General features: G+C 35.5%; 1 protein-coding gene across 2 annotated transcripts in view; it reads right to left on the reverse strand.

Moving 5' to 3' along the window:
* PKNOX1 (PBX/knotted 1 homeobox 1) overlaps positions 1 to 15073 on the reverse strand; it is a 45677-nt gene that overhangs the window by 29599 nt on the left and 1005 nt on the right. Inside the window, exons 2-3 of one of the 2 annotated variants that reach the window (XM_026070688.1) lie at positions 10425 to 10479; positions 4862 to 4945 (exon numbers count right to left, since the gene is read on the reverse strand). The gene's annotated coding sequence lies outside the window, so the exon portion shown is untranslated. The remainder of the gene's footprint in view (positions 1 to 4861; positions 4946 to 10424; positions 10480 to 15073) is intronic. The other variant, XM_026070689.1, reaches the window with a different exon arrangement.

A 15073-nucleotide genomic window follows, 5' to 3' on the forward strand; every position in this document is an offset into this window, starting at 1 on the left:
GCCTGGATGCAATCCTGTGCAATGTGCTCTAGGTGACCCTGCTTGAGCAGGGGGGTTGGACTAGATGATCTCCAGAGGTCCCTTCCAACCTCAGTGATTCTGTGATTCTGTGACCATTTTGAAGAGCAATTTGTATATTCTGGATATTTTTCCCTATAGTTTAGAACAGTCTCAAGTAAAACGTTTCATTCAGGAAACATTAGGACAGACTTCAAGATTCCCTTCTCTGTTTACTTAACAGTTTCAGGCACACAGACAAATCATAACTCCTCAGGACAAACTTTGAGCCTTACTTTGCACACAACTATTCCAAATGGGTTTCCTAAGCATAACTGCCATACCCTTTTTTACAGCTTTAAGATCAGAGTAGTTCATCATGACCGTACAACTGTGGCTTCCTTTACAATCCAGCTTATTGTCTTTTGCTCACATTCTTTAATCAAGCTGTTGGTCTTTGGGAGTCTATGCCACCTCATGCAAACAAAGTATCTTGGGAAACACCAGTACGAACAGACAGAGCAGATCTTGGTTCTGGCACTAGGCCAGGTGCTTGCATCATTTCTATCTGTGGACAACATGCACATACCATCTTAAAGTGGTTTGTGGACCATTAGATAAAAGATATGCTACAGTCTGCGAACTCCTATCCTAGAATTTTTTTTTTTTTTTTTAAGAATATAATTTACAGAAGAAGAGGGTAGACACTGCATTTAGATTCTAATAGCTTTAGTGGAAGTATTTTCTGGTTGTAGTTTGGAGGTAATAAATAGCTCACAAGAACAGAGTCCTTTCCAATGTTTTAGTTCAAAATGGCACAAGTCTCCTAAGAACAGCCTGGCAGAAACTGTACCCTCACAAGCCAAAACCCTCACATGAAAACACTGTGAGATTGTGGTGCTTGAGTATATTTTTAACATACACCAAAAATAAAATATTAGTACATTAGTTAAAGTATCTCTAGTCAAAATGTTAATATTCTATTTTTTTCTTTTTTGTTTACACAAGCTGGAGATGAGGAAGACACTAATATCCTTTCTGCCATACAGCTTTACTAGTCTTTCTGGATTTCCCCATGACACACACTTAGCTATGTTATCACTAAACAAAAAACATCAACAGAACAGACAAAGTCCCATCTTTAAACTCATGTTAATACTAGTATAAAGAATACCTTTTCAGATTTTTATACAAGCTTTCTCCTTAGACTACTACAACAGCCTGCTAGCATCATCCCCCCAGCGGGGGTGAGGGGGATTTCACAATCTTTATATTGTCTTAGGAAAAGATGAAGCTCCTTTTAATTCACCTAGGCAACTCTGAATACTCTTTCTTGCATTTTACACTTCCACCAACATTCTGTCTTTTACCTTTAATATACAACACTCTTTCCCAGCTTACAGCTTCCTCTCTGCTGTCTGCTTTCTAAAATGTGAAATTATACAGTAAATAACTTATGATAAATTCTAATGCTACCTTTTTTAAAAAAAAATCTAAAACAGATCATGAAATACCTTGTCATTTTAGTAATCATCTGATCTGCTCTCTCAAATGCTGCTCTACGATTTAGCTTAGCTTAACTATGCTCCCAGTTCAGCCACGGAAACATGTTTAGCTTTGCAAAACTCAGAATTTCATTTTGTATGTTTCCTATTAATACTTTCTTTTTTGCCAAAACTGAACTCTTGTTATGACTTAGTCACATGACTATTAATCACACACAAATACATAAGCTTTATTCTACCTCCAGTTTCTACATAGTTGCCATTAATATTAATGAGAAAATGATGAAAAGACTGATCACAGAAGGCCCCCGCAGAAAAAAGGCAAGTTAAGTCAATACTTGCTCCCTGTATATATTTTCCTCTCAAAACAAAGTGCAAACAAAATGTTTTCACCTTATGCAAACACTGCAAGGAAAGAAATCCAATAAAATAGAAAATAAAAAAGAATCATAAAAACAGAAACTTCTTAAGTGAGCCTTCACCTATTTTCTGGAGATTTAGCTCAAAAAAACACTTGAGTTCTTTTACAGCTTTTAACCCAAACATATTAAATAACATGAATAAACTACATGAATGTCATTTACAGTGTTTTACTATTGCATTATGGAACCAAAAATAACAAGAAACATTTCAAAGTTCTTGCTACGTTTGTCTTGGTTTTATAACTTGAATCCCACTGTGAACTGTATTTGCTGAAGGGCCCCACTGAGCTTGAAGGGCTTTCATAGACTCAAGTTAACTGTCATTCAGTATCTATTTCTATATCAGCATCTATTTCTTTGAAACTCCCAAAATTTACTGATTTCTCCACCAAAAGAAAAAGAAAAAACTAGGGAAGAGAAGACATAAATGCTCTTACTGATAGAAGTATATCAGAATTTTTTTTTTTTATAGTTCTCAATCATTCTATGTTAAAGTTTAAATCAGCATTTCCCACAACAGCAAAGTGCAAGTATCCTTCCAAAAACTGCTTTTCTCTTTCCCAAAGGGCATAGATCTTATTTCTTACTGTGATATCAGAAGTACAAACCAGATTATCCTCAAAGTTAAAACAGAACTTTTAATAAACAAAAATCATTTGGACATGTCAAATTAATCAAGTAACATGAAAAACAGTAAATGTTATTTAGTGATTATTATAGAAGTTTAAGAAGTTCCTCACAAAAGGCTATCAAAGAAAATTGTAGCCGTGGGAGAAAGATAAAGCTCTTAGTCAGAAATGAGGAAATAGGAAAGAGGTTTAAGCATGGTCTCTTTAGAGTATCTCAAAGTTAACAGATCTGTGAAATAATATTAGTGACCCAAAGAACAACATGAAGAGGGAAGCAACAAGATCTGAAAGTAACACATTTAAACTGTTGAAGACGATAAAACATGGCAAGAATTTCAGGGGAATCAAACAAGTTGGACTGACCCTTCTGTCCAGATTCCCATACAGAAGAGACATTTCAAATTTGGACACCCCCCCCCCCCAGGCCATACGAAGGAAGGAAGAGGTGCACAATTTTGAGCTAGATCCACAGATTATTTCACCCAGAAGGGCTTTAGCCCTATCCAGAATAGCTGAAAAGAATTCTATATGGGTATAGCCTTTATTTCCCATAAGAGCTTTGCTTCTGACTTATAATTACAGAAGAGGAAGATTAAGCTATTAGCAAGATAGCAACTGATGAAATTTAGTGAAGATGACTACTGCAAATCAAGAACAAATTGAGCTAATCACATACTTAAACTGAGGCAATTAACTGAGGAATTACTGTGGTTGACTAAAGAGAAATATCTCCTCATTATCCAGTAGTAGTAACAAACTGTGTTAAAGAAAAATGACCGAAAAGGTATTTATTCGTTTGACTTTTATAATCTAACTTAGCATACAGTTCTAGTTAGCAGATACACAGCCTAAGCAGATGTTCATTCTGTAAACAATGATGCTAGCTGAAGCTCCTATCACTCCCAGATGTTTATCACTGCCACCCTGCCAGAGTTAATTATTTCCACAGCTCTACCACTGAGCTCACAAGAACATGTGAATGATTTCTGATCCTTTTTACATATAGTCAGCCAGGCTAGTTCAACCCACTGTTAAAAAGTGGCTATGATATAAACCAGCTGACTTTGTCTGAAGCACGTTGCTGTGCACTCATACAACCCCTGCTCTTGGCTGACCTATTAGTGTGGTAATTTCTGGCTCATGCATGGTGATTTTCAACTCACAGCAGGACCATCTTTAACCAGAACAGCTATATCGAATACTATATGGCTTACAGTATCTGAAGTAGGCCTAAGCACACAGGACTTCTGGACAACTATGCTTTAAAAATTCCAATTATTCTTCCTGAGAGAAATTGAGAGTAGAAGGAAAACAGTGCATTTGTGTTGCATTCAAAGAGTTACAAATAACAAAACCTGAGGCTGAGAGAGTCAGCCAGCTTGATTCATGCAGAACAAAATTAACTCTTATTTTATTTATTTTGTAAACAAAAAGTGAGGAAAATTCAAGGGAATGTTTAAGGTCATGTAAACTGGAAGCTGATACATGAATTGTATTCAGAAACTCCACTGACATCTGTGGCAAAAGAATTCATAAAAGCACTACGTTCTGCAAAACAAAGTGAAAGGAAAAAAATGCAAGCTTTTAATAAAAATAAGTGCGAACCTGTAAGATGCAGTAGAAAGAAGCAGCTAAATTAAGGGAAGTAATCATAATTAGAAACATGAAAACTTTGTGCAAGTTAAGAGTATCTAAGAAAAAAGATTAAAGGTGATCTGAAACATGTACACAAAGTGATTACTTAACGTACATCACTCCTCACTTGGTCTACTTACTCCTTCATAATTAAAAGAAAGGGGACCACCCAGTAATGTTAACATAAGGTGCAAGTAAGCAGTTGGAGTTCAGTAATATCATTTTTAAGATACACAAGCTACAACAGATGTTTGTATGAGATATAAATAGTTATGCTCCAGGGTATAAACCAACCACTAATTGTCTTAGGGTTGTGAAGAAACTACCCAACAGACTTGTTAACACGTAATTGTTCCTTATAATCTTTTTCCCTATATACCTTCTTTTGAAGTACTTAGCATTAACTACAGTTAGAGAAAAACTGGTGATTGGAAGATTCAGTATGGCTATTTGTCCATTCTTATTTACTTAAGTACTGACATTTGCTGTATAACATACATCCTTATATTCACATACAAAACAGAACAGAAACAAAATCAAAACAAGCCTGTTTGACACATGAAAAGTATCTAGAACTGGCTTCACTTTTCATCAAAAGATGTAATGAAATTTGTTTCCACTGCACACCATTTTCTAAAGGAGACAACACACTGGCTGTGAGAAAGCTGCTCACCCCTTTCTTTCAACTGGTTGAAGAGGCCATTATCTCATTCCAGCAGAGGAAATTCCACCGATGCACAAGGTAGTGGACAGAAACCTAAGAAATAACAGAAAAGGTTCAGAAGGAGACAACAATATAGAACATACTTCCTGAGACTGACTATGATTTTTAAAAAGGGTTTTGTTTTATTATGCTCTTCTTTCAAAGTTTAAGTAAACTGACCGGAACAAGGTATTTGTATTTTTAATGATCTCTAGCCCCCCGCCTCCCCTATCCCAAGCTATCGGTTGAACTTTATCTCCTCTTTGCTGATGCTTGCAAGAGAAGGCTAACATTTGGTCTGCTGACTTGCTTTGTGTTGAATATAGAACCTTTATATTTTACTCTCTGGCTCACTATCTGTCTGCTTAGACTAGAAAGACACATCCCAAAATAAAAGTATAAAATGAAATAAGAACAACTCAGACGTGTTTAAAARGAAATCCTTCCATGTAAAAATTAAACATGAAGCCAAGAAGGGTCAATTTTTTTTATTTCAATCTCCTTCATAATCATGCTTTGATAGCAACAACGGAAAGTATTCCAAATATCGATATGATCAAGTAATGCACTACTTTGAAAAAGAACCCCACAGAACAGAGGAAGGAGTGTGAGCCATTATTGGTACCGTGTGTTCTGAGAAGGCAGGTACTACTATAGAATTATTCAGTCATTTAAAAAAGCCTTCCAAAAATTATCATTGAAAATTACTTAAATTACATTTAATAGTTTGATGTCCTAAAGCTACTTTAAAGAGTAATAATGCAAAGATTACGAAAATGCATTTAGAAAACACAACTCCTAAAAAGCACTAAAGAAACCCAGCAGTTAGCCAAAGAGCTGATTATCTGAGTGGACATATTTAGCCAAGTTTACACCCAGCAAAATTAGCTTAGGGGAGGTTACAGACACTAACATTGTAGAAAGGCCATCTGAAATGATATTAAGGGTAAAATGCACAGCCAAGATCTTAAATCTGATTATCTCTATTTCTTACAAAGTTCTTGTGTTTGCAGTTTTGCCAAATGCATGAAAACTGGAATGAAAATAACTCCAAATCAACATTTCTGAAAGTGAAATGAAGTTGGCATTTAGATTTGAGAACCAAAGTTTAACTATGTGCAGTGTAGAAGCAATTTTTTTTTTTTTTGACAAGCTCCCAGAGAAACAAAATGTTAAGGGATACTACAGATCAGTACCATCTCAGGCTCATGAAACCCTCAAGCTGTAAAAGGCTAGGAAGATGCTTTAGGGAGTTATCAGGCAGTATATTGCTTTAGTCATTCGTTAGAGATGTAATATTGAGCTAGAGAAGTTTCAGTCTGATCTGATACACCTGTTTTTGAAGCCTCCAAAGCTTCAAGATGACCCGTTAGTTCTTACCATTTTCTCTTAAACTGTCAAAGATCTACGTTCCCAAAGAATGGGCTCTCTCATTTTTGGAACTTCTTAATTCTCCTCTGACCGTACCTCTTACTTCCTTCTTCCCAGACTATTTATCTTCTCTAATTTTGATACGTATTTTCACCTACCTCAAGTTACTGGGCTATTTCCAAATAAAGGACTTCTCATTTCATAGAATCTTCTGAACATAGATCATCGCCAGATAAATAGAGACTGTCCATTCCTTGTCTGTGCTATACCACTGCTATAAAGGAGGACTGCTTCATCTTTGCRAGTCTGAAAAACCTATTTCCTTCATTCAGAAACAGCTGTAAGAAAGATCTGATAGTGCCACCGCTGCCAGATCTGACTGCTCAAAATACTTCAGGTCTAAAGAACAGCCCTTGCCTACAAAGCCTTCAACTGAAGCTCTGGAAACAGGCTAAATTCTAGACCTTGTTGTATGAGATACCAAGGGCAGAAAGTGAGAGGTACTAAAGAAATGCAGGTCCATGTGAAAGATGCTACAGAGGAAAGGCTTTGKCTGAGAAGGAACCAGAGGACATTGCAGTAAGTGCAATGCCTTCTTCCAAAAGACACCTGATACAGTTAACACTACAATGTCTACCCTAAAACATATSAGACAAGAAAATAATAAAGATCTGAGTTTGCATGTTATGCCCTGTCACATATATTAGTGGGGACAAGAGGAGCAGATATACCTATGTAAGGATGGAGATAATATCTTTACCAAGGCACTATGGAGCCTAGACTTGAAATTAATATTGCCAATTTGTTTTTCCTTTTATTCCTCTCATAGACAAGCTTTAAAGCCATGTTATCATCATGAAGAAGATACCTAACTATGAAACCATAACCAGTGACAGCTTTCTTTGTCACTCGAAAGACATATTGCAACTGAAGTTTTCACTATAAAGTAAAATATAACCTTGTTCATTCAAACAGGAAGGAACCCTATGTTCAGTCATTCTCTCATTTCACATATCAGTTCATAAGAAAAAAAAAAGATTTATGCATATGCTCATATAAATAAATATTAGCATACATTAAAAATCAAGATAAATTTATATTTTCATGGATTCAAAGAGTAATAATGAAGCGATATGTAGAGTATATAAGATAATATGTCATCAGAGATTCATTCTACCTTTGCTGCAATGGATGCCTATCGCCATCAACCTGCCTACAAAGAGACATTCAGTAAAATTAAGACATATAAGCTAATGTGAAGTTGATGCACATATACTGAAGTGTATTAAAATTGTGCTGAATGGGAATGTAATCCTTCTTATTCAGCAGCAAGGTGGCTTTCATTTCCTCTATCTTACGTACTTATGAAGTACAGTGATTATTTAGAAATATACTTTTAGAATGATGATGATCTTGTTCAGGAATATTAAAGCAGCCTCAAGGAGTTACACTACACAGATAGAGCTAAATAGTTATTATACAACAGCTATGTTGTCAGCTTCCGTAGGAGACAAGCCCTAAGAAAGCCATAAACCTGATATTCTATTGCAGTAAAATTTACTTTGTGTCACTTTCCCCCCCCCCCTTTATTGCTTGGTGATGCAATCAAGTAATTTATATATTAATCAAGACAAATATGAGGTTAAATTAAAAAAAAAAGAATGCATATTATATTGTAAGAAACTGAAAATAAAGATAAATTAAAATCCACTGCTAACATTGAATGTCTTCAAATATACAGGCTACATTAATACCTGTCGTTAACCTTTCTTTGCAAGTGGAATTTTGGACATACACTATGCAACACTGACTTTATTCAGCAAGATCTCTCCAATGCTATACGCAATGCTTTGTTACTACACTAATCTTTATCATCCTTTTCACAAACCACTCCATTTGATAACAAGGCATATAAAGTATGCATATCACAGACTTTATTTTCCAAGCATCAGTACATCATGTTACACAGCCTGACAAACAACAAGCCATCACACGTGAAGATTCAAACCTTTTACTAGTCGACACTCAATGAGGAAACCGTTTTCTGCATTTTAAAGGAATTCTGGAAATTCTTCTATTTACAAGTACTGTATACGAATAAGTGTTATAAAATGTGCCACTTTACAATCTGAACTTGTGTATGTAGTAGCTGATAAAATGAATATTAATGCGTAAGATGATATAAATTCCTCAAGGCATAAGAATGAAAGCAGAATTAAGGGCATTTGGGTATTTTTGKTTTTTTTTTAAACAAACTTTAACTCCTTAACCTTGCATATGACCTTTCTGCTTACATCAGCAGATTTATTGGGGAGCATGCATAATCACGTTTTTTTAATCTCCAATTTACCACAGTGCTTCTTAACAGCAACCAAAAAAGTTTATAGATTACATCTGCTATAGAAAGACCCTGTCCTACAAACCAAAGGCCTAAAAAACAAAAAAGCACCCTACCAAGGGGGTAGGGGACCCTRTCACGTCATGATTCCTCACACATACCTGCTTAGGGCAGAACAGAGAAGTGACATTTTTCCTCAAGATCAACCCAATATGCTCCTATCATACCATCTTAGACCCAAAGTCAAAAAAATAATTTAGTACCTAACTTGCTGCTATAGTGATAAAAGGACTGTATTAGAAAGACTATTAAAAAAAMCCCCAAAACTACACGTAACAGAGGGGGCACATTAACAATTGCACAGCTAGAACTCATTCTGGTATGACTTTCCTAATTAATATTTAATTACTTTTTCAAATAAAATTTCATAAAAAATGTTCAGGATTAAAAAAAACCTAAATTCCACCCTCCAGATTTCCCCAAGACTCTCCATGTGGATAAACAACAGGTTTGCATATGTGCTAGACATATGATTCTGTTCCCCTGCCATTTAAGCCTATGGAATGTCCACATAAACATCTACGCGGATCTCTTATTCCTGGAGAGAGACACTCATTTTATCTTATCCTTCCAAATGAATTTATCCAAAGCAACATGAAATCCAATTTTAATCTGATTTGTGTCAACACCAATAAACTGTGACCGAAATTAATCTGGTTTTGTGTTTAGACTTTGCAGTTATTTTCATAAAGAAGACACCAAATGAGCACCCATCTCCCTATGCTTCATTGCTATTAAATAATTCATATTAAGTGATATCTTACATAAACTATGTAACACTTACTGTGCTTATATTCATGTTTTTCAATATTTTTATTACAAAATTACCGAAGTTTCTAATGATTCTTTCTATGGCAAATTGTCCTAATGACACCAATGTGCAATTAAAGGAAGAAAAAACAGTTTGGTTGACTAATAACTGCATTTAAAATAAGGTTAAGATGCCAAATACTTACAAAAATTTCTCTACTTTTAAACACTTCATCAAGATTAATATGTCCTGTGGTCAATGATTTCATTTTTATGTCATTCTTGATTTTAAAAATAATAGTTTTTGAATTGACTTTTGAGCCTGTGAATTATCCAGTCATTAACTTGGACTAATTGAATAAACTAAAATGACAAAGTATCTCTGCTCCTGCACCTSTCCTTTGTGAAATTTGATTCCATTTGATCAATGACTTTTCCAGCATCACTTTTTTTTCTTTGACTCTACAATTTGGTCAAACACAAACTTTTTTTTGCTGTTAAGTTTAGGCCTTAACACAAATTGTTAATTTTCTTTTCAAAAAGTTTTTTAATTAAATAAAAATTCTTCCTTTTCCCCTCTACGCTGGCCACAGCTATTTGGTAAACAGTAAAGCAATGGTGAACCAGAAGCAATCACTTCAATTCGTTTTTACATGGAAAATGTTTTGTGTTATACACTCTTCTGTTCCTGCTGCCATTGCTCTTCATGCTCCCTTATTTCCCTATCCATATTCATTGTGCTCTTCAGTCTTGTACTACTCTTTCCCACTGCGCCTTCCATGTGAATGTTCAGCTTGTTCTCCTTCTCAGCTCTTGCCCTCTCTCATTCCCTCTGCTTCTGTCCATTTACTAGTTTTGCTAGTACCATCTTTTCCAGGCTCCTGGGCCTATTGCACTTCCACTCAGCTTCAATCACCATTCCCCACCTCTTCCCCCAACGCCCATCCTCATCACAGCACTCCGGGGTTGGGGGGGAAGCACAGTTAAAGAAAGACTATTTAGGATTAGACTTACCCATCACCTACTTCTGTGTGATGCATCATGCTTAACTACTTGGTCCAGATGATGACTGCACAGTCAGGTGACATGCAAGGACCAACAGACAGGAAGATACTCACGTTACATGGAATATGCAGATAATTTAGTTAATAAATATTTGCCGAGTAATATGCACAAACCAGTTTTTCAARAGCTTTTAATTTGTTAAGGTTTCTCTAGGAACAGCCATACACTGTTCCCCTTTCTCTGCAGTTTTAAATTCTAGATCTCAAGTGCGGATATTCCTTTAAATAAACCAATCAAACATTTTTTTCCCCTTTAATTAACATATTTACTTTCTCTTAATGTCAATTTTCAAAATGCTGAATCATTTTAGCTTAAACTTTCCGGAATAACCTGCTCAAACATACGCATCATGGCAAATTTCAGTATGACTAAGATATAAGCAACTGAAAACAACATCTTAAAAGAAAAAATAACCAAGTAACCTTACTCCTGGTATTACTACTGTCATGGCCTAGAGTATGTATGAATTTAGTGATCACACACTGACCTGGAAGTTAAACTTAATCAGTAATCGAACACATGGAAAAAAGCACCATTCATGTTTTCGTTCCCCTATTCTCTTGGCATGTTATACATGTACAAAGCTCCAATTTTTGTTTAATAAACCTTTCTGTTTCGTTGGAAAACAAATATAAAAGACTTGGACTTTATTTTGCAATAGAAAGTATTATGATACCCTTTTCCCTTTGTTTCATTTACTATGTAATTTGAAAAAAGTTAAGCAGGATGTAAAGTGTAGCCAGATTTTGTTTTTAATTCTCTATGTCCCCAAGAAAAAAAAGAGACAATTCCAAATATTCCAAAACAAACTAAAATTTAATGGTATAAAAATTGACCCCTATTTTAGTACACCAGTAGTATGTTGCCACATTCTATTTTTTTTTGCCTGAATTTACTGCCAAGTGCAGATGACAGGTACAGCCCCATCAGTATACGAGGTTAAAGGGCAGTCATATCATAGTCATTTCTCTCCCATTTTCTAAAATCACCTTTTGACAGTTAATACATTAAAATGGCCTTCCTGTTTTAAAGCAAATAGCTGTTTTATACATATATGTATATAAAATAAGAACATCATGGCCTGGAGTAGTTGCTATACTAAAAAAATAAAAACAAAACCCAAGTGCTTGTATGAAGGGTGATAAGCAGGTATGTGAAGGCAAGCAGGCCTAAGTTTTATTTCCACTTTTAACACTGAGTTCCTTTTTATCCTTCAGTAAGACACATGACTTAGTAATCTCCAAACTGCTGGCAGAGAAACTAAGCTACTGCCCTCTACGCACTTTATAATAGCATGCCAATGCTCCATTAACAGAAGATTGGTCTTTCCAGATTCCTGGTGTCATTACATTTATTTTCTAACCCCACTTCTAGTTGTGTTTGACGACATCAGTATGCTACAGTTATGACACAAAGTCACTTCCACGGTAGCACACTATGCAATCACAGATAATGATATTATTGAATGAAGTGAAGAATCTGCTAAAAAACACGACTACTTGAGCAGCATTTAATTATCTTAGAAAGAGCCATCATGGGCTGAGTAAAATGTTTTAATAACATCTGGCAGCAAGTAAGTGAAGGAAAGAATTCTATCTGCAGCTCTTTTCTTGCTCTTAGAATCCTCTTTTCAGAAAAGCAATAAGTTGTTTTGCATTTTGTACAGTATAAGCTGTGGTAAAATAACCCCCTGAGAGACTTAGCGTTTGTAAACCCACAGACTCTTGTAAGAAGTGAGACTGAAGCAACCAGCTGTTGCAAGAGAGAAGTAACATTTGCGGACTTTTATATTTTACACAAAAAATAATTCAGTCTTTCTTACACCAAAGTAAAGATATTAATCTGCTTTATTGTAAACTCTCACATATGTGCTTTCTGCAGAAGTATTATTTGGCTCCCACATCACTAAATAATATTCTGAAAGACATTCTGGACTACATCTCCTTTCATTCAGAGCATGAACAGAGCCATTAGAACAAGCAGTTCCACTGTCACAGAATTGGTTCTCTGGATCATTCACACTTGGCTGTTAGTACATGATTCAATAACAGTGAAAGTGTTATTTTTTTTTCCAAGAAATTAAAATGCTTCTTAAACACTTCTAATTTTGCTGTAGTCACAATCAGAATTATTACATTACAGAGCTTCATTTATAGTACAGATAAAACAAGGCAGGAAACAAATACTGTCCAAAAGCAAAATTAAAAAAAATAAAATACAGCATCTAACAGATACATATCCATTTTATAAGACTCAAGTATTTAGAATTAACATTTATATTCTGTTCATGCTAAACTCCTTTTTGTTTCACTAATGGAAAACTGCAAAGACTCAGTTTTAAAATGTTATTTTTAAATACAAATACTTTAAAAGATGAACCCAAATCTTTAAAATTATATCTAGCTTGGGAAATAACACAAATAAAGGCTAGAAGTTATGCCTTTAATATTAAAGAAAACACAAGTAGACTAACTTTTTACATGCCAAAGTGAACTTTCCAAATTTAAAAAAAGATAACATACACAGAACTTTAAGAGTTCTTAAATTTCCTATTAGCACATAGGAAATGGTAACAAGATCAAATCCAGTTCAGCAAAGCACTTTAACTACACAATAATAATAAGACCCACTTCAGACATGAGACGTATATTTACTCAATTTGTACCGACAAAAATACATGCCCTCCCTCCCCAAAAATCACTCAGCAGATCAATGAGAATGAATAAAATAAGTCTTTCAAGACTCAGTGCAGTGTAATATCCTCTAAACCACACTGCATTTATCCTGCAAATGAAGTAAATGGGTTATGCCTCTAGCCATTCACACAATTGAAGCTTATGTTATGAAATCGTGAAACCTACACTGGTTTTCATGTGATACTTTAATCATAAGATGACAAGAAAATACATAAATCTGTAGCAGTCTGCAGTGAAAATATACACTTATTTTTTAAAAAAGGCACTCCAAAAAGTGTGCAACTGTTCCTTCAGACTGAATACATGTGAATTTTTTTCTTTCTTTTCTCAAGAGTTTTTGAAATTTTAAATTTAATGACTCTATATGGCTAGGCACAGATTCAGGAGGATAATTCTGCAATTGTATATTTATTTTACAGAGCCAGTTAGAAAATGCACTCAAAACACATTTGTTGTTGCTTTATATTCTAGTCATGACAAAGTCCGCAAATGTATAGGAAGATTTCTGATACAATCACAACAGTTTGCTTCCTGGTTCAGTATAATCCATAAAATTTGTACATGTAGCTAACATGGACTAAACAGGATTTCAGTGCTTGCCTATGTGCAGAAGCTGTATCACTTTAACTACACACGTATAATTAAAGCAATGCAACCCCATAGCACAGGCAGACTGTAGACAGTTTATATCCTATGCAGGAAAGGGAAAGACCTGTGAGTATATTCCTAGTAGGGACAACAGTAAGAGCCATGTATTTATTGAGCTAGAGTCATTACAATTCCCCTAATCAAGAAAACTACACTGGTAAAAATTTGTGCAAAGCATTTTCTTTCTCCAGAAGAATATTATAAACAGCATTATGAACTGGCACATTATAAACTGGCATGATTTTGTAAAGATTAAGAAAGGCTTCTTTAATCAGCTGAGAAGTTTAGCATACACAGAAAATGACCTAAACCCTCCCCCTATTCTCCACAGGATGCTGGCTCAAGTGTTCTTCAACATCTACAAACCAGAACATATGGTCCACGCTCTCTATTTCAGTGATCTATTTAATGGAACACACACATCATATTCCAAATAGGGACAAGGACAAAAATGTATCTTGCTTGGACAGCACTTCACTACATATGCCAAAAAAGTAATTCATAGCAGAGCAAAAAAAATAATTTATAAGGGTATCTAACCAGATCTAGAGATTCATTCTCCTTCCCAAAACCACATTAGTCATTTACTTAGATATAACTGACAAAAAAGGGGCCACCAATTGCAGCTGCACGTACGAATACTGTTATCTCTAAAATGACATGGTATGTTCCCATTTAGAGCATCAAAAATAATAAAGAAATAATAAAACGAGACAGAGATAAACTATGCAGAGAAGTATCACACAGGAGTGTCAACCACTTATAGTTTTAATTGATGAACTCTGGGCCATACAGCTGGTGTTATGGGAATGAGGGAATGCTATTGACTCCTCCAYGGAGACCCAGTACATGTGGCTAATTGAGGCAATATTTCAGGATAAAACCAGTACTTGATTTATTATTGTTTACACACATCATAAGTAGGGCCTCTGGGCAATGTCAAGTTTCAGCTCCTAATTGCGGCTGTGTAAACACTCAGGAAGCCTCGGTCTAGGTGTCAAGAAGCTTCTACACACAACCGAGCCAAGAGACAATGAGGTCACATCAAAAATAAAAAATAAAAATAAAAAAAAGAAGAAACCACCTCACGCCAGCACTGCACACACTGCCCCAAGCGCCTGCCGCTAGCAGAATTTGCTTTCTATGAATGAGGGGGAAAAGAGGCAAAACCAGAGACGCGCCAGCCCCGGCTCTCCCGCGGACCGCGCGGCCCCCGGCGCGACACCAGGGCTGGGGGCAGGGGGCACCGCCCCA

This window comes from Apteryx rowi, unplaced genomic scaffold (assembly GCF_003343035.1).
Source record: "Apteryx rowi isolate R43461 unplaced genomic scaffold, aptRow1 scaffold_317, whole genome shotgun sequence".
NCBI lineage: Eukaryota > Metazoa > Chordata > Aves > Apterygiformes > Apterygidae > Apteryx > Apteryx rowi.